Consider the following 20677-nt stretch of genomic DNA (forward strand, 5'->3'; position numbering starts at 1 on the left):
TTTCTAACAAATATTTCTTTATAAAGTTAAGGTAAATTAATTGCTTGATATTCAGAAAACACAAACAGAACAAAGACAATAAAATTCTATGAGTCAGAAATAATTGCTGTTAACATTTTGAACTATGTAATCTTTTCAGTCTTTTTCTTTACACCCACATAAACACATGTATATAATTTTGGATTGCTTTTTAAAAGGAGTTTTATATATTTTTTCTTTTCATTTGGCAATAGATCATAGCTACCTTTCATATCATTTAATATTCTTTTTCGCATTACTAAAAAATGTGTATGTGTGAATGCTTGCCACAACCAATGAAATAATACAAAGATGTGTAAAGGCATATACATGTACCAATTTATGCTACTTACTTGAGGTAGGCAAAGTTAATATCTTGATTTGAAACCATCCAGAACTTTCTCTACCCTTATTCAAACTTTCATACACATATATTGTTTTCTTCATTTTTATAAAATGGGACCTTGCTCTATGCTTTATTAGGAAAGCAACTTTTCTCACACAAAACATCATAAGTATTCATCCAGGTCAATAAACCAAGATCCAACTTATTATTGTAAAGAACTGAATTAATATAAGGTAGCATGGACATACCATAATTAATCAACAATTGTCTCGTTTATGGACATTAAATTATTTCTAGATTTTTGGTTGATGTACATGCTTTGCTTTCTATAATATAGATTCTCATAAACAAAATATTGGTCAAAGGATTGCATACTTCTAAAATTTCAACATCTTAGAAGGCCCTGTCAACTTATTTTGCAAAAAGGTCATTGCGATTCTCACTCTCATCAACAGCCTAGGAATACGCCTGGTCCTGTATCCTTGCCAGCACCAAATATCGTGTCTCCTTTTCCTTTTTTCTGCTCTGATGGGTGAAAAATGGTGTCCGCTTTTACTTTCATTGCAATTTCTTTGATGACTAGTGCAGTTTTACATTTTTAATGTGTAGCTATTCTTCTAAAATACATCTTTAGACTTTGAGTTTTAACAATTAACACGCCATTGTTTATTTAAGCAATCTCCTACTATCAAACACAAGATTTGTATGCAGTTTTTTGAGTTATTAGAGATATTGCAGTTGAGCTCCAGGCGCCCTATTTCGTGGCTCTCACTGTTTCCCCGTCTAAGTTTCTGGGACTGGAGTGGCAGCGTTCACTCACGAGTCTGGAAACAGGGCGATGGCGGGTGCGCGTGCCGGAGTCAAACTGCTCGGATCGCAGCGCAGGTCTGTCCCTCTCAGGCGGTGTGACTCCAGGCAAGTTGTGTAGTCTGCCTTTGCCTTGGCTTCTTTGCCTCTGCAAAATGGAGTTAATAGCATCTAACTCACAGGACTGTTGAGGAACTGAGCTTGTTACTGCAGATAAAGCTCTTGGAAGCGTGTCTGGGATTGAGCAAGTGCTGAAGAAGCATTTGCTATAAGACATCTTTAAGGCTTTCAATGCATACGTTAAAAAAGAAAAAGCTAAAAGTATAGCTTTGACCCTGGCACTTGGAAACAACAGACTCCAGAACCCACACTCCAACCCCCCTCTGTGTGCTCACACTCGTGATCACAACAATTCCAGTCCTAGGCATTTAGTCTGATCCAACTGGTGCACACAAACTAGTGTGCCTGGATCTTAATTGCAATCGATGTTCCACACCAAAGTTCGGTGCCTGAACAAAAGAGTGAAAGGACGGAGACAAAGAATATTTCGCCTCCCTTGGATTACTCGGGCAGAAGGGCTGAAAGGTTATAATCGGAACTGGGTCTCTGACCAGGAAGGAGGCCTTCAGCTAAGCTGTGCTTGGGGCCCCATCACAGGTGGGCGAGGGAAGAATGGCGAACCTCCAATCACACTTAATATCCTCTTTCTTCACCAGGCTCCATCCTCTGAGAGGCCAGGAGATGCAGTTAGCAAGTAGAAAGATCACCAATACCACTATCCAGAACATAGGTGGCGCATTAACCACAGGCCTCAGCTGAGAAAAGGGGAGGAAAAGTCTTATCTCTAAACCAAGGCTGAAGTCTGATTAATAGCTGGGTCCATGCCATGTACTCTTCGTTTCTGAATCGAGCTATGTTTGTGACTTTGGCCACAGGCCAGTCTATTCCAGATGAGTAAGCAGAAAAGTCAGGAAGCCAGCCAAGTTTTCAGCCAGTGACAAGGGCAAGAATCCACCACTAAATTGTCAAGGGGTGATAGGAGACACAAGTGAAAAACTCATCATGCTTGTTCAAAGGTTCCGCATAATAAAACATCGCCTTCCAGAAAATCTGTCTCAATTTGCACTCAAATGAGCAGTGTACAAGCGTTCGTTTTACTCTCGCCGAGAAACCTCATGATCTATAATTTGGTTTCCCGGACTTTAATTGTGTGAAGAGAACAAACTGAGTGGCTGATGCAGATACATTACTTGGCAAGTACACTTCTAATAGTCAGTAAATAAATCGGCATTTTAATCTATCAGCCCGTCTGTTATGAGATTAGTTAACATGAATAAGACCCATAGAATGAAATCACTTTTGGAGTTGACAACACATGTCCCCACCCGCCCATCTGAGGACCAGACCTGGGTCTGCGGTGACCCACCAGGACCAGAGACCCTCAGGGAAGCCAGCTGGCTGCCAGGTCTGTCTCTCTTTGGCACCATTTAAACGGCAACAAGCAGAACAGCAGGCTTTGAGGAGTAAGGACATAAAATGGCCTCCAAGGACCAAGAAACTGTATGTTCACAGCCTAAGAGATCCGGTGTCTAATTGCAAAGCAGCTAATTGGAGAGCATCTAATTGAGAGGGAGCAGTCATTTGAACAAGGGGCGGAAATGAGCTCGACTCCACTCAGCACAGAATGAGACCTGGGCCTCGCCCCGAACGGCTCCCACCCGCGAAAATAGCAGGGCTTCAGGGCGGCGTAAGGGTGCTGCTGGTGGGGCCTGTGCACATCACCGTGACAGGCAGACACAACATCAGGAAAACACTTAATCTTCCTGTTTATCCCCAGAAGGACTAATAACCAGAGCAAGGAGGAGAGCGGCATTCTTCTTCATTTAGAGACGAACTACCACTAAGGCTGTGCTCTCCCAGTTTATGGACCAAATACCTGCTCGCACTAAAACTGCCACATATTATAAACCTCACCGGGGAAGTGAATCCATCACATTCTCGCCCCCTTAGGAATAGTCTTTCCCTGGAGTGCATAACCCATTACCGCATATCTTGTAGAAATCAAATGCAGACTCTATCTTCCACCCCAGAACAAATCGGTTTTGCAGAAAAACGCACAAATCATGACATTTTGTTTTTCTCCAGCTTCCAGGCTTTTACTTTGTTATGGTTTTTGTTTTGTTCTCTTTCTTTGTTTTAAGGCAGCAATTCTTCTGGCACCACTGCCCTTGGATTTGAGCCAGAGTTAAGAAGAATGTCATTCTCACCTTGACCTTTGGGTACAGAGTCAAGGGTGACGTGAAGGCGAGCTCTGAACCATGATGAGAAGTAGATTGAGGGACCCCCAAACCCCTTTTGTTTCCAAAGGCCCTTTTCCCGGCTCCTCCTCCTTCATACAGATTCCTGGTGTCATTCCTCCCTCCAGGGAATGATCTCTGCTGTGTCACAAACACCTGGCTCGCTGCTCTGTCGGGTTGGGGGCCTGTCACTCACCACCCCATCCCATGCCCGACTCAGGGCTGGGCACATGAAGATTTGGTGAAGGAATCGATATGTGAATGAAAGAATAAGCTGAAGATATTTAAAACGGACTAGAAAAAAAGAATCCAAAGATTGATTCTATGCCTGGGCTTTGAGGCCATGAGTACTTGTTGAATGCCTTCTGTGTGTCAGGGATAGGCAAAGCGCTTGAAATCTCACTTAATTCCCACACCCCTCAAATGATACCACAGGCTCAGCAGGCACCAGCTCGCACTGCTGCTAGAAATTGACTTATTTTTATAAGAAGTTTAGAAACACAAAGTAGTGATGACTTAAAGAAATAAGGATCTCAGTGGTTTCTTGAGTCAACCACTTTCACGTGTTTTGTTTCATTAATGTGCCCATGCAGATTAATCATGTTTTTTTTTTAATCTGTTTTTTTTTAATCTGTTAAAAAATTAAACAGATTAAACAGATTAAAATTAATCTGTTTTTTTTTTTAAGGTAAGTTGCGTAAGAAAGGTGAGAAGAGTCAAAAGTCATGTGTTATCAGGGACAATAACTCTTAAAGATCATTTTAAACATCTGGAGCTTGGCTCGCTATATTTAGCCTTGGCTTTAAATCTATCCAGAATGGTTGGAAATCATTAGAGTCAGGAAGCAGTGGAATACAACTAGGAAAATGACTGTGTAAATTCCACCTCAGAGGAGGCACAGTGACCCCAAGGTTCTACAGTGCTTCAGGGGTGCCACCAGGAAGGTCCCACACAGTTGACATCATCTCAGAATGGGCTTAAGCCAAGGGGAGCCTACTGTGCTTTGAGGTGCCCCCAATTCTGCACTACCTGAGCTGTCTCTTCCTCTTAAAGATAAAGACTATCTTTCTGGATGGTTAAATTATAGGTAAACAAGAGTGTGTAGCGCTTTACTCCAAGGAACAAACAGTGTGTAATACATGCCAAAGACCTGTTGCCGTGGTGTAGCCCTTTCTTGGGCCAAGTTTTGTCAGATGGACATCTTGAGATCATTTCCAATTTTCCAATCCCTGGAGAGATATATTTACTATTTAAGAAAGTTAGTTTTTCTCCCTGGCTGGTGTAGCTCAGTGGATTGAGTGCAGGCCTGCGAACCAGACGATCGTGGTTCGATTCCCAGTCAGGGCACATGCCTGGGTTGCAGGCCAGTTCCCGGCAAGGGGCCAGTTCCCAGCAGGAGATGCACAAGAAGCAACCATACAGTGATGTTTCTCTTCCTCTCTCATTCCCTTCCCCTCTAAAGATAAATAAATAAAATGTTTTTTTTTAAAAAGAAAGTTTGTTTTTCTAACTTTCCTTCCGTGGTTGCATCCTGGATGCAACAGCATTGAGCGAGTGAGGGGGGTGGGGGAGCAGGGTGGCCATTACACTCTCAGATGGAGACCTGGTGTGCACGGCCAAGAGGTCAAGGCCCGGCAGGTGAAGCTGTAACATCGTTCCAGATGAGCCGCCCTATTCAACCTTTACGATGCTAGGCTGAAGCACAGCTAAGCCTTGCTCATCTCAGCTCAAGAAAGGAAATTCACTGGGCATAAGAACACTTTTTAAACAGTTACTACATGCAGTCTACGAATAGTTAGGCACTTTAATGATATCAAAAAGCCCATGGTCAAGTGAACTTAAGACAATCCGCAAAGTAATTATTTGAACACAAAGTAATGTCAGGTTTTAAGTTTAGCTTTTTAGGAGAGCTTAGGGGACCATATACTAGGAAGTTTAGTCTCTCAGTTCAGATGGAAAGCTGATATTCTCTCTCAATATTGCAGACACCCAGAGATTCATTGCACACTATTTCAAAATCTGCTTAGCAACCCATAGAAGAAAATGTGACCGCCCCTATAGCTTCCGTGCCTTTTATCTTTTTTTTAAAAAATGCTAGATTTGACCTCCTTTTAAACCTTTTCTCCTCTTCTCCATCTAGTCTTTAAAACATGAAATAAGAGAAACAAATTTTTTTTATGGACTCATTTTCCTGCATTTACCCCCGAATGTCCATCTTCACATACTTCACACACATTAAATGGTGAAGGAATCGGCCTATTGGAGAAGCTTATAGGCCTCATTAAGCACCACCCTCAGATTTCACAGTCCAGGAAACCAAGACCCGGCTTACAGGACAAAGGTGAACAGGAAAGGGAGCCAGCCCCCGTCCATCAGGTGACTGTTCGGCCACCCCTCACTGTCAGCGTCCTTATCCACTCGAGCCTGCACTTTCCTCCATGCTAAGTCAAAATTCGGAATTCTGAGAAGTCTTCCTCATAACTTGCTTTGGGGGTACAGTTGCTGTGCCGTGTTTAGTACCGTACCTCAGTTAGCTACTGAATTGGTGTGTTCAAGTTATTGGTGGCTTAGACAGCACGTACAAAGTATTGCTAGGCTACATAATGTGTTCACGGAAAGCCAGATTTCCCTTTCTAGAATGTTAGCTGATTTTTTTTTTTGTATCCTTTGAATGCTACGTGAAGGTTTCGCCTTGTCGTTCCTAATGCTACCCTCCCTTTACCCATCGCACACGTGGTGGGTGCGCATTTCCATCAATCTCCCTTTCCCATCACCGCTTTTCCACATCTCTCTTAGACCAGGCCAATAGCACTTGTTTTCATTTCCGACCATTCTCTTCCCCCGACAAAGCTTTGAAAAAGGACTCCATCTCCAGCTCTCCCTCCACCAACCCCAAGTGAGCACACTTCTCTCTCTTTGGACACGGCACACACCCGGGCTCCCCTTAGGGTTCAGCCTGGCAGCCTAATTCACAGCCACATGATAATGAGGCCCGTGAACACCCATGGAAGGCTTGTCAGGGACACAGCAGTAGCTCTCTCAGGGGCTACCTCACTTAACCTTGACAATAACCGTGCAGCAAAAATGCTGTTGTTACCCTCATTTCACAGCGGAACCACCTGGAGCAGGAGGGACAGATGAGCTGTGAGGTTTAAGCAACATGGCTCAGTGCTGCTTAGCTGGGACGTAGGTGAGGCAGGATTTGAACAATGGCAGCCAAGCCCAAGTAGGCACATCCGACCACGGTATTACATTCCTCTCCATATACGGAGGAAACAACAAATTGGCTGCTTCACCCACCGGGCCGAGGAAATAATTATACGCACTCGGGTGTTATGAGATCATTAAGAAAACACAGCAAATATTTGGGTCTGAGCATTTTTTTACTGTAACCATTTAAAAGCAACTTTTGTTCTATTGGCAAGAGAACTGCAGATTTCTCTGCTATAAACAGCAATGGATTAGGGCATAAATAAAAAAAAAACTTTGACCATTTTCTCTCTAATGTGGAGGGGAAAGGAGTTTTCTGAAGCCTGCAGACATTTTCTTGGTCGGCTAAGGGGCCTTTCTTTACGCAGATGGACTTTTCCAGCTTTGAATCTACTGGAAGCCTTTATTTTCTAAACCTGGCCTGACAAGACGTGTTTCACTCACTCTGGGCCCCACACAGTTTCTCATAAAATATTTTGCTTCTAAGTGAGTTGTGAAAAGGAGACTCACCAAATGATGACAAAAACACTGCTTTTAAAACCCCACCAGAAAACTCCATGTTAACAAGAGTAGAATATGTAAGAGGAAAAACGCCTACTACGTGTAGCAAAGGTGTAAAGGGCACGGGGGAGGATTTATTTTTCCCGGAAGCAGCCGAAAAAGACTGATGTAACACCATATGTTACTCATGGAATCTCTTTTGTTAAAAATAAAACAATACTGAAATAATTTCAATAGAAATTATACAAAACATAACTAACATTAATTCTAATAACTTATTACTAGATAAAAATAAAGGAGGGACTAGGAACTATTAGCAGGGATGTTAGAAGAACATTTTTCTTATGAAATTTCAATCAAGAGAGGAAGCGAAGAAGACATCCCAGAAACACAAACCCTTGGAGAATACACTCCCCGTACACTATTTCTAAAGTGATTGCTAAGAACGTATTTCAACAAAATACGAAAGCAAATCCAGTGGAAGACGAAAACTGAAACCTGACATACAGGGAAACCAGGCGAGCCGTGCAATACGAACACAGCGCGCCGTGACAGGTGTGGAGCAAACCCTCGAGGCCACACGGCTCCAGCTGTGTGGGCCAGGGGCCACAGCCCCGTGATATGACAGACGAGGCGTATTTTGTTCTAACATTCGGGGCTAGAAAAGGCACATAAAACCTTTAAAAACAAAGCATTTATAAGAAAATTGTGGTCCAGACACCATAAGCCAGACATGCTGCGATTTTGAACGTGTTTACGGGGAGAACGCATGCGGCCTTGGCGATTAGACAATTCCCCTTACGAGGTCAGGAGGTCAGCCCCAGAGCACGGCCCGTCTTTCCCGGCTGACCTGGCACACTGCTCTGTTCTGCGGTAAATCCTCTTTGTGTAATGATATCACAGCCACTGTTATTTACGGTTGGAGAACGGGGTGTCATTTAATAACCTTGATAATAACATAAGTATAAGGGCATAAGCAGCCAGGACTGCAGAACTTGTGGGGAGGAGAGGCGTAGGAACGTATGAGGAGATCATTTCTTCTACCTACTGAGAGATGAGAGATATGCTAAGAAATGGAGATTTTAATGTATTATTTAGTTACCAGACAATAGGTTGAGAAAACCTGCATTAATAAATATTCCCACAACTCGACCTAAAATAAAATCTGGCATTTACTTCAAATTCATACTGTCCTGTGGGGAGGGGGAACATTCTGTCCCCTCTTCAGAACACAATTCTCTCTGAAGGTCAGGACTCTTCTGAGTTCAAGAAGCTTCTCCTGAGTATTCTGACAGTTTGAATTTAGAAAGCACTCAATCTCTGACTTCTTGTGACAAGCACAAGCAGCAAGACATGAAACAAAAGGGGCATAAACAATACTCATGTTCCCTCACCACCAAACTCCTGTGATTTGGCTGGTAATTCTCAACCCTCCTCCTCCACCCCGCCCTTGCATGCATACTGTGATCCAACTCCAGTGCACCCTTCAAAGCCCATTTGGCCAGTGCCTGATACTCCCAAGTGCAAAGGATGGCCTGACACAGTGGAAAGATCGTGCATTCCCGAGGCCAAACTGGGTCCCTATCCTGCCTCTGTGACTTATTCTTTGAAATTTCAGGCAAGTTACTTAATCTGTCACACTTGAGATTCCCCATCTCTAAAAGGGAGGCATTGACATCCGTGTCACAAGTCTGTACTGACAATCAAATGAAATAACACTCAGAGCTTTCAGTTAAGTGCTTTGTACATAGTAGGTGTCAGGATATGCTACAATTTCCCTTCCCTTCAAGATTGAGTTTATCTTGTTGAATATGAAGTGTTCTTAATATATGTGTTCTTCTTTTCCCTCCATTTAAACATCTGTGGTTATAAGCATAACTTTAAAAAAATATTCTGTTGGGTCTAAATTTGCACAGTTCTATGACCAGTACACTAATTTAAACAAAGTAGAGCCATCCTAATTGAATATTGCGTCCGCTAGATCAGAAACTGGATTGCTGCTGCCACCTGGTGGTTGTGAGGAGAATTTGAGAAAGCATTTTGTAGAAGCTTGGCTGCTCAGGTGCAAGTAGTCAAGGGTTGCCCTCCTGCCATGGTCACGTTCTGTGTCAGAGGGAGCTTGGTGAAGGCAAGAAGCCTCTGTTTATTGTTTAAGAAAAGGTGTCTGTAAAGGGGGCACATACTGGTTTGTCTTCATCTTTTGGATTTTAAGTCAAGGTCAAGATGACATTGGACAAAAATGTAAACTTGGAAAGGTTGACTTTTAGGACCTCAGACCCTTTTCTAGTCCTCTTCCCTATACTGTCCTTGATTTCCCTTGTCAGCCCTATTTGTTCTGCCTCAAATCAAAATCCATTCAGGGAAAAAAAATCTGATGAAATGATTCACTCCATGGCAAATCACCTAGGAAACTTCTAAAAAAAATATCTGATTCTGATTAGCTTAGCCTGGGCTGGTTCCCAGGTGGATCTAATATGTGGCCAGACCTTAGAATTAACACAGCCATTCTCAAGCTTGGCTGCTTATTGGAATTATTGGGGAAGATTACAAAATAATGATGTCTGGTCACACTCCCAGAAGTCATGATATCACTGGTCTAGGTTGCGTCCAGAGCACAAGGTGCTTTTCGAGTTCCCCGGGTGATTCAGATGCACAGCCGTGGCTGAGAAAGCCCGACTGAAGATGTGCGTACACATAATTGTGGAGTTCTGACCAGCGAGGCTGACAGATGGAGGACTGTGTTTGTCCCTGGCCCCACTAATCTGAAACCCGTTGGGAAAGCAGAGGTAAGGTTCACATGTTGTCCTCCTCTATTCCTCTTTGGTTATCAACAGTTGTCCTGTTCAATGAATATTTGTTCAATCAGAGCTGTTTTCTGTCCCTTGTGTTGTAGGAGGACAACATCACAGCTAACTGTCCATCCTTGAACAATACAACCTATGCAATGAGTTAAACATGGAGAGAGAAGCACACCTTTCCGTGTAGAACCAGACCCGGGCAGGCAGCACCCCTGAAGGAGGGCTCAGTCTGCTCTGGCACAGTGACCGCCCCATCAGAGCAACCCAGCCTCCGGACCCGCCTGGGGCACTCCACACAGAGGCTTTACCCTGCGGTCCTCACCTCTGCTGGTCGGGGGCCTTCTCTTCATCCCTCTGGACGAAGAGGATTTCATTGGAGGAGCCGCCTCTGGAACTGTCCTTCGACGAGGCCCCATCGGCACAAGCAGTTTTCATTCTTAGCCCCAGGAGCCCCTTTTGCAGAGACAAGCTGAGACCCATGACAGAGCCAGTTTTCTCTCCCAACTGCTAAAATAAGTTGACTTTTCTTTTTTTTTTAAACCATCCCTTCCAGTGACCTCTCTAGATGGCAAACAGATAACCCTTTTTTTTTTAACTTGATCGGTGTAAGAACAAGGAGAGAACTGTTAACATCTCTCCGGCTGTGTATTTTGGCAACACACCAGCTTCAGCGGTTTAATTTACAGCAAGATGGCTGCAGGCAAGTCAGCCTAATGAGGGAAACTAAAGATTTAGAGTTAAATATTAAATTTATCTTAGTCTTTGTTTCTTGCTGTTCCAACCAGTAAAAAAAAAATGCCTCTGGGATATTCTAGTGTGAACGTACGGAGCGTGTAGTGTCGCACATACGGCCAGAAAGACGCTGAACTCTAAATCACACGAGGAGCAGCCACAGCATTTGTCTCCCCTTCATGTTGGTGGTATAAGCTCTACTAATTGAGAATGTGATACACTGGTACCCTTCGAGCGGGAAGTAGCTTGCCCAGGTTTTCCATTAAAGGATAATAGTAGGTCTTTCTCTTTGGGGAATTGACTGTAACCTGGGGCCCTGGGTAAGCAGACCAGCAAGGGTGCAGAGGAAGGTGCTGTGGTGAAAGCACTTTCTGACTATTTACACCCAAGTTCAAGGTGATGAGTAGGCGTCAGTGCTATAGTCAAGGAAGATGGAAGGCAATCAACTTCCTTTTTATCCTTTCACTCACAGAAGCACCACAGACTAAATCCTGCCCTTGATATGCTGGTGAAACAACTGTCCGTAATGGTTCCCGATGACGGAAAATGTGATGTTTTCTTCTCCGGGCTCACCCTGTTGAACTCCTGCTCTGGGTCCTGGACACCACTTCTTGCTTCTGGAAATCTTTCTTCCGTGGCTGTTTGAACCTCCTCATTTCCAGGTTCCCTCCCTTAGCTGATTGATACTCTCTTTTCTTTACTCTCTCCCTTCTCCCCTAGTTCCCCTCGCTTCACCTGCTCCTCGCATGTGTACATTCCCGAGTTTCTGTCCTGTGCCTTGCCTGCTCCCAGGCCTCCTCTCCCAGGCCACCGCTCCACTTCTGCAGCTTCTGCTCCAGCCCAGGTGTTGATGACTCCACTCCACACCTCTGGCCCCAACCATTCAAGAGCCCCAGGGCCCCGGGGCCAGCTCAGTCCTGGAAAACCCCACAGCAATGCAAACTCAACCAAACTCACAGCACTTTGCGCCACATAACAATTTCCTTCTTGTATCATCAGTTTCTCAATCCGGACACTTCTCCCTGGTTCGTCACACTCAATCCCGCCACGGCAAAAATTGCTCCCCAATCCATCCTCTGGATCTCTACTTTGTTATTCCTCAGTTGAGCTGTTCCTGGACCTTTCTACCTGGTGCTCCTTGACTCCAGGATTTGCCCTTTCGGTTTTCCATAATGCTTCTTAAATTTCTTGCTAAGATAAAATGTTTTCGAATTCTTGGACTTACTGCTGTGTGCAGCTTAAGGCACTGGAAAACCTCCACAACAGGCACAAATTTACCAGCAGCAGGACTCAACCCTCATTATTTTAGCAGCATTTCCTGCCATTTCTCTCGGGCCCTCACTGTGCCAAACTCTTTCCATTACCTGAAATGCCATTCCGTGTTTTCATTAAAGAAACATTCACTGCGCATCCGGTACATCGAAAGCCCTGAGCTGCTTCCTGGAAGCCACAGGGGGGCAGCACCATTGTCAACGGCCCTTAGCCCTAGTCCCATTGAGCAGTTTTTATCTGTCCATATAATCTACTTCAAATCTTTTGATAAAGTAACGGGTGAATAACTAAATCTGTTAAATCTGTTGGCTTGGGGGACAGCATGTGACTCGACACCTCAGTGCCCTTGCACAGGCATCCTTGTTTCCTGAAGTGCGCCCTACCCAGAGTTGACCCCCATCCTGCTGTTTCCCTCCCACCCACTCGCCGTCTGCCTGGTGGATTCCTGCACGGAGGAGACGAGTCGGGGCAGTGGGCTGAAGCCAAGAAGGCGGGCTGTACCAGCTGACATTTGCAGAGTGCTTGTTACCCGTCAGGTCCTTTGTTAAATGTGCTGGAGGCTTTTTCTCGTGGAACCCTCCCACAGGCAGTTTGCATTATGTCCTCATTTTACAAATGAGGAAATTGGGGCTTAGAGAAGTCTGGTGACTTTCCAGACAGTTTAATCCCAACACTGGCACTTAATGCCAGCCCGAAACTGCCTCCCACAGACAGCCAGTGACAAGTAAGTAGAATACAAAATTATATTTGTGCTATGAATGCAACCATAAAAATCACGCACTGGAAGGGAGACCGTTCAGAAACACCACGAATGGTACAGTAGCGGCTGTGTGAGGGAGGACTGCAGAGCTCCCCGCCCCCACCCCAGCAGCTGCATGGTCGGCTGCTGGCCTCCCCCTCCACACCGCCCTGTTGCCCCGGGCTCCAAGAAAGGCCACCTGCTCTGGGTACCTGTAGCACTTTTCACGCATGCGTACTATGGCACTTACCTCATTGTGTAATTTTTCTCTCTACCTTGTGCCACCTGGTGCATGGAGCTCCCCAAAAGAAGACATAGTTGTTGTTTTTTTATGTATCTGTCAACCTCCAACGCTTAGCAGAGTGCCTCGCCCATAAAAGTGCCTCCTGGGCACTTGACGAATGAATGAATGCTCTCTGTTCTAGGTGCTATGGGCCCAGGAACTACTGGGCCCGCCTTTGTCATGCAGACGCAGCCACAGACAAGGCATAAATGAGTAATCGTGGGCGTGTTCCAATAATGCTCTATTGAGGGACGATGAAATTTCAATTTTATATTATGTTCCCATGTCAAGAAATATCATTCTTTTGGGGTTTTCCTGACTATGGTAAAAGTGTGAGACCATTTTTAGAGTGGACTAGACAAAAGCAGGAGGTGGCTGAGTTTGGTGCACAGGCCGCCGTTTGGGGACCCTGCTCTGAGCCCTTTGAATCGCCCACCACACCTCTCTGCCTGGGCACTGTCCCACTGTCCCACTGTCCCACTGTCCCAAGCAGGGACGGAGGTGAGGCGGTGGGACTTGGCATGCCCCCCACTCCCTGCACAGACCATTTAGCACGCAGCCCACCAAGCCCTTGCCACTGAAACCTGAACGCTCCACCCAATGGCACAAAGCTATCTGAGAAGTCTCACGATAAGTCATGGTTTTCTACTCAACAAAGTTCCCAGTTAATCTCTTAGGCAGAGGAGTTGAAAGGTTTGCATGCAGGGTCGAGATTTAAAACGGGGAGCGGTTACCTAGGAAACATGCCGACGTGAGTGTTCAGGAAGGCTGCAAGACCCATCAAAGAGCCCGCAGCGCGCGGCGAGTGTGCCAGATAGCTTTTGATCTGTTACAAATAAAGGAATTTAAAATTCCCAAACAAAGCAAAACTCCAGAGGATAGCGCCAAGGTAATGGGATTATAGCGCTGAAAACAGGTCAATGGAAAGACGCTTGCCTTTTAAGTCGACACAAATAGCTCAGAAGTGCTGGGCTGCTGCTTCTCTTAACCTAGAAGTGTTTCTGAACTTGGTAGAGGCCACTCCTTCCATAAAACTTGTCTTTCCTGTTGAAAATAGACCTTCGTTGCTTCCGGAGTACCTCTCAGGGAGGTCACCAGGGGGATTTGCCAGACTGCAAAGCCAGGGGGAAAAAGCTTTGTGGTAATACACTCTGGCGTCTGTGCAAATGCGTCAGCTGCCCCGTGTCTCCGGTGTTCATTTCATCCCCACTAGGGTCCTAAACAGTTGAAGAAAGTAAATGCTAAAATTTTAGGAGAATTCAGTACATGGTGTCCCAGCAATAACTAACTGCCACCAGCTGTGTCGTGGGACAGTCCTGTGACTTCTCTGCAACATAAGGTCATTGCATCAGACTGTGAGGCCCTATAAGAGGCCTTATATGTTCCTATACTTGTGTAACCCGAATTTCACTAGATGTCACCAACACTGGAGTGTGAAAAGAGCACAGTATCACTTTTGTAGGACTCTGGCTGAACATCGTTAACCTGGATCTCATCATGAAGAAACAGTCAGACAAATCCCAGGTGTAAGGCATTCTACAAAACAACTGGCCTGCACTCTTCAAAAATGCCACTGTATGGAAGAGAAAACTTTAAAAAGTTTTAAAGAAGGCAAGGGGACTGACTGTTCCAGGCCAGAAGACTACAGAGACGTACTAACACACAGTAAGTACTGGGACACGGGTGTGACTTGACTAGGGACTATATGTGAGTTAGCATTCATAGTACATAATATCGTTACATGTATTGCACAGAATAGAATAATGATGTTGTGGCTATGGAAGAGAATGTCCTTGATCTTAGAAAACACAGGCTGAGATATTTAGGAGTAAAGTGTCATGGCATCTGCAACTTACTTTCAAATGGTTCCAAAAAAAAAGTGTGTGCTTGTGGAGAGAGAGCATAAAACAATGTGGCCAAATGTCAGCCACTGGGGAGTCCAGAGGAAGTGGGTAGACACTTTTGTTGGACTAGTCTATCCACTTCCGTGGGTTTGAAATTTTCCAAGACTAATGGTGGGGGTAAAGGCATGTGTCAGACTCCCCTTGAGGAGGGGAGAAATGGTGGGAAGGTGAGCCAGAGGGAGGAGCACTGTGTTCTGGGGGAAGGGTGGGTCCTGGCCAGACACAAAAAGGGAAATGAGATCTGAGAGGCCGAGCTAGGCAGGTGAGACAGTTGGAAGGAGGCGCTCCCGGGTCCCACTGTTCTTAGAGATGGGACTGGGAAAGAGGGCTCTCTGGGGTCCAGAGACACCTTACAGAAGATAAGAAGTCACATTTCCAGACCTAACCGGAGTGATCCCCACAGGGCAAAGCACTCAGGACTCAGGAAAGTACTGGGACCCTCGTAAAGCTTTGGGTGTTCGTCCATAACTGGAGCAACTGGAAATCGCCTTAAAGATTGGGGAAGGCATGGTAACAACTTCCAGATGTACGATAAATAAGCACTGGGGATGTAGCACACCCGATGACTGTAGTTAACACCACTGTACCGTGTATTCGAAAGCGGCTGAGAGTAGATCCTAAACCTTCTCATCACAAAGACAAAAATGTTTGGTAATTATGAGGTGATGGATGTTAGCTAAACTTTTGTGGCAACAATTTTTTAGTATATATGTGCTGTCATTATGTTATGCACCTTAAGTTTATACAATGCTGTATGTCAATTACATCTCAATAAAACTGTGAGAAAAATAGATTGGGGTAGCCATTTGTGGCTACCCCAACACAAACGTGTAGAGAAAATCTGGACAATGTTGATCAGAAAAGTCCAGAAAGTTCACTGAAGTGCATTTGAAGCATCACTGGTTCATTCTGAGATAACGGAGTTACTGAGAGAAGGCATTTTGGGGAACACAGGTGGGTGGGACACAGAGCCAGTTAGGACAGAAATAAGCAGAGGCCAAGCCTGCTTGGTGGCCACACGGGAAGCCTTCCAGACGGGGTTATCCAGCCCAGTGAATGAAGTACTTACACAAAACTGAGTGGGGCAATGGATGCTTTGAGCAGACACAACAGTCCTTGACTCTATGTCTGTCGCTCTGGGGGCTCCCCAGGACAAACTGAAGAAAAGCATGTTAGAGATGAAGTCTGGTTCTGAAGTCACAGAACCAGCAGTGGCTCTCACAGATTAGTGAGCTCTCATCCCGAGGGCTTGTTCAAACCCACCCATGTGTCTGTCTGATGCACTAGGTGTACGGCGGAGCCCCAGGACCTGCGTATTGAATAAACTCCCAAGTGATGCTGATGCTGCTGGTCGTGGGCATAGAGGAAAGAAAATGAGAGTCTCATCTACCAAACTGTTTCCACCCTATGCAAGACAGAGAAGGAAAACAGACTAATCTTTTCTTAAGCTGCTTTAAGAATAAGTTAATGTATTAAAACCTTGCTTGAATCTTCAAAAAAAGTTGTAGCAGAACAATGGAGCAACAACAGAGGAGGTTCCCTTGCTGCAGAAAGAGAAAGAAACGCCACTCAAGGGGTGAAATTGAAAAGTGAGGGAGACAGTACTGTGAGGAGCAGACAGCCAAAGTCCTAGTCCTCAGCAGGCCCCAGAGGCACAGGCTCCAGGTCAGAAATCTGCCAAGGGCAATTCTCCAACAGAAACCAATACATTGCACTTAGGAGACAGGATTGCCAAATCTGAGCATCTATGCCCGCCTCCCTCAGCCAATGGGTCTGACCCCTGGAATCTACACAGCCTGCTTCCTAAGGCCTTTCCCAACACCTATGCCAGGTAGATACCAGCTAAACAGCAGGTGAGTAAACTAATACTTCCCTGGCTTTCTACATGATTTTCATTATAAGAGCACCATTCATTCAGTGTTTGCTAAGTGCCAACCCTCACCCTATGAACTGCATCATTACAGATAAGAAATCTGACACCTGGACAAGTGGAGCACCTTGCCCATGGCCATGGGACAAGAATTTAGGTAATAACTACTTCCTCACATTTCTTCTTGGGGAGAGGAAGTCCCACCTGGGAAACAGAAGAAGACAGAAGAAATGAGAAGCAGGAAAAAACCAACAGGTGCCCACTGCAAAAGGAAAGCTATAGCATTCATGAAAACTAAAAAGGAAAAGGAAAAAAATTAGTAAGCAGAAACTTCATTTAAAGGTAAGTAGGAAGGCCAGAAGGGGGAGCTCTTACACCCCACCTCAATCACAAAGTTCAAGGAAACTGTAATAGCCCTTTCCAACTTCCTTTCCACTCTGTGGCTTAACCCTGTGGCTTACCAGGGTTGCCCAGGATTGCAATTCTCTATTCCCGAGTAAACCCACTTTTGCTGATGAAATATCTAGCTGACTTTTTGTTTACATTAAAAAAACTCTAGCTGCTCCTTCTGAAATCATCAGCTGACCAATTTCATCTTGGTGTTCTGAGTTAGAAATCCATTATAATGTAAAGCAAATAAAACAGAACTCCTGGATCTCAGATTCCTCTTAAAACCTGCCGCTGCTCAAACAATGACACTGAGTTTTCTGTGCAAGCCTGTTTTCACTGCACAGTGTCCTTAGCTGGATCCCGGCACTTCACCCGGTGGAGACCCTGAAGGGAAGACCATTCAGTGTCCATGCATCTTACAGAGGACCTGAGAGTTGTGTTCCCATTGGGGCAGGCAGGCAGCCATCACGAACTCGAACAAAAGCCAGCAGCACAGGTTTAAAGAGCTTTGATCTGTTTGTAAAGCTGGCCAGGACTGCTCCACATGAGCCAAAGCCAAGTCCAATAATGAAATGGAACATGTACTAGAGAGAAACTTCCCTCCAGGTACATATCTGCATGAGATATGAGAAGAAAAAATCTAGACATCTTATGTCTTAACTAGAAATCACTAACGCCCCAAGCCCACATTAAAACAGAAACAATGCCTTCAACTTGTAGAATACCCCAAGCATTGCCATGGTGAGACCTTGCTTATTTTTGTCTTCTCTAGACCCTTGATCACTATGAGCAACATATTTAAATATGTTGCTTATGTTTAAATATGTAAGCAACATATTTAAATATGTAAACATATTTACATATTAACTCTGGAAGGAAAATTTCATGTCTTTCATTCCATATTTTTAATCATAAAAGATCGAGTAGAAATGCATCCCAACTTTTTACAATTCAATGGTAATACTTTGAATTCTTACCTTAGAGAAAAGCAGTTAGTCACCTACAAAAGAGCCACCATAAGACTGTGAGCTGATTTTTCAAAAGAAACTTTACAGGCTAGAAAGGATTGGTAAGAAATATTCAAAATGATGAAAAGCAAGGGCCTACAACCAAGATTACTTCAGCAGTCAAAGCTATCATTTAGAACTGAAGGGCAGATAAACACCTTCCCAGAAAAGAAAAAGTTAATGGAGTTCTTCACCACCAAACCAGCATTACATGAAATGTTAAAGGATCTTCTTTAAGAAGAAGAACATCAAAAATACGAACAATAAAATGGCAAGAAATGTATATCTATCAACAATCGAATCTGAAAAACAGAATAAACAAGCAAGCAGATCAGAAAACAGAACCATAGAGAGAACATTTTGATGGTTGCCAGACAGGAGGAGGGTCAAGGGGTGGGGAGAAAAAGGTGAAGGGATTAGGAAGTACAAATTGTTAGTAGCAGAATAAGCATGGGGCTGTAAAGTACAGTGTAGGAAAGGGAGTTGCCAAAGAACCGTATGCATGACCCATGGACATGGACAATAGTGTGGGGATTGCTTGAGGGAGTGCAGGCAGGGCTGAGTGGAGGGGGCAAAAGGGAAAAAATTGGGACAACTGTAACAGCAAAATCAATAAAACATCATTAAAATGAAATAAATTATTGATTTCTTCTCAGGACACTATATTTGGGTAAATAATTCAAAAAAACCGAATAACCAAAAACGGGTAAAGGGGTAGAAGTGAACATTTAAGACGGGGACTTTCTAACTCTCATGGTACTTCCTCAAAAAAAAAGTCATGAAAAGATGTTTCACTGAACTGATCACGCTGAACTTCTTGTGATCTCAATGAAATAAGAAGGCACTTTGGGCCACTAGCATTCAATGAAAAGCAATAGATAATCCACTCAAACTGAAGAAAAGCAAGTTTGACATTTAAAGTTCTATTACAGTACCTTCTGGCATATTTAGTTGTTTTAAGACCCTTGTGATGCATCTATATAGTTTTATTGGTGGTAGTTTATCTTAATCAGTTGATCACATACCATCAAAAAGCTGGAAGCAGGTGCGGGGCCCCAAATTGCTTCAGAAATAACATCAAGCCCCTGAGAGAAGCAGAAGAAGGGTGTCATAAAGAAGAGGACCTACAATTATATTAATAGAAGCACAACCCCTAGAAAGAAACTGTTGCTTCTTAAATATTTTGTTTGTAGTTGCAGGACACAAATAGGCAGACTGAGCAGCATACGGTTCCTTAAGCCATTCGCTAACTCACTGCATTCAAATCTCCCAAGCCAATAAACGAGGTATGACTTAGCGACCACTGCTGGAATGTGCACGGAAGGAGGAAACCTCTATTCCCCAGCAACCCAGGCCCCGCTGCCCTCCCCTACCGCTCCCAAGAAGTGATGGTTACAAAGTGTGAGCTTGGGAGGAAGAGCTGACGGGGGCCAGCACTGTGCCCTGCTGTCTCGTACTTGTCACCATTCCCTGTGGTCCCCCCACCCTGCTGGAGGGCAGAGCAGTGTAATTCAATAGTATCATTTAAAGTAAGTTTAAAGCACAGTAAATTAAATTAAAAGTATAATTTAAGTGAGGAAATGCTAGGAAGCCTGTTGGGCAACAGATCCGCACTTGCTTACTGATCAGCGCGATCTGTAAAAGGGCAGAGTTTTCATCCAGGTCTCACCCAAAGAGGACAAGGCCTTCCTCCACCCCGACAGCTAGGCCATGCAAACAATCTTTTTGCTTTGTAGGTAAAATGGCACAATCTGATGTAACTGCTATCACTAAAGACGGGTCAGGAGGTGGCCCGTCACAAATGATGCCTCTGCAGAGGAAGGACAGCCCCATCGCTGAGGGCCACTTTAGCATCCACCATCTATCCGTGGTCATGTCCTACTCTGGGTCAGCGTACAGCACCACCTGCGCCCAGGTTCCGGGCTGCTGCCCCACGCCAGCTGGCCATTCAGCACAGAGCTGGACGTCGTGTGCTCCTCTCCTTTTCGGTTCCGCGTGGAGCAGCCCCTGGCACTGTTCAACTGCATTTCAGGGACACGGAATTGGTGAACCCCCTTTTGGTTCAAGGCTAATTTGCAAAACTACTCAAGAGACTAGAAATGACAGCATTAACATGCTCATGTCTTGTGTTTGTCCACTTAGCAGGGTTCCTCAGCCTCTATTAACTCTCTCTTTGGTATGTATGCTTCATTATCTGCTGGGCTTTTAAATAACTCACATAATTAATATTAAGTGCCTGAGAAACTAGTGTGCAGTTAACAATATGTATGGAGTGCCTATAACATACCAGGTAGAAACATGGACTGTGCGTACAAGAAATCCACAGGGGAAAAGTCATAAATAAAAAAGTACAGTAATATTTAAGTGTCGTAATAGGAGCTGTGAGCTGTGTGGCAGTATTCCAGCTCTCTGAGATAAGGTGCATACAAAAATACCTCATCTCTTAGGTTTATTGAAAAGGTGAAGGAAGATGACATGCATAGAAGCATAGACAGTTTTCTCA

The sequence above is a fragment of the Sturnira hondurensis genome, unplaced genomic scaffold, assembly GCF_014824575.4.
Source record: "Sturnira hondurensis isolate 20B ecotype Veracruz unplaced genomic scaffold, ASM1482457v3 Scaffold0004136, whole genome shotgun sequence".
Classification (NCBI taxonomy): domain Eukaryota; kingdom Metazoa; phylum Chordata; class Mammalia; order Chiroptera; family Phyllostomidae; genus Sturnira; species Sturnira hondurensis.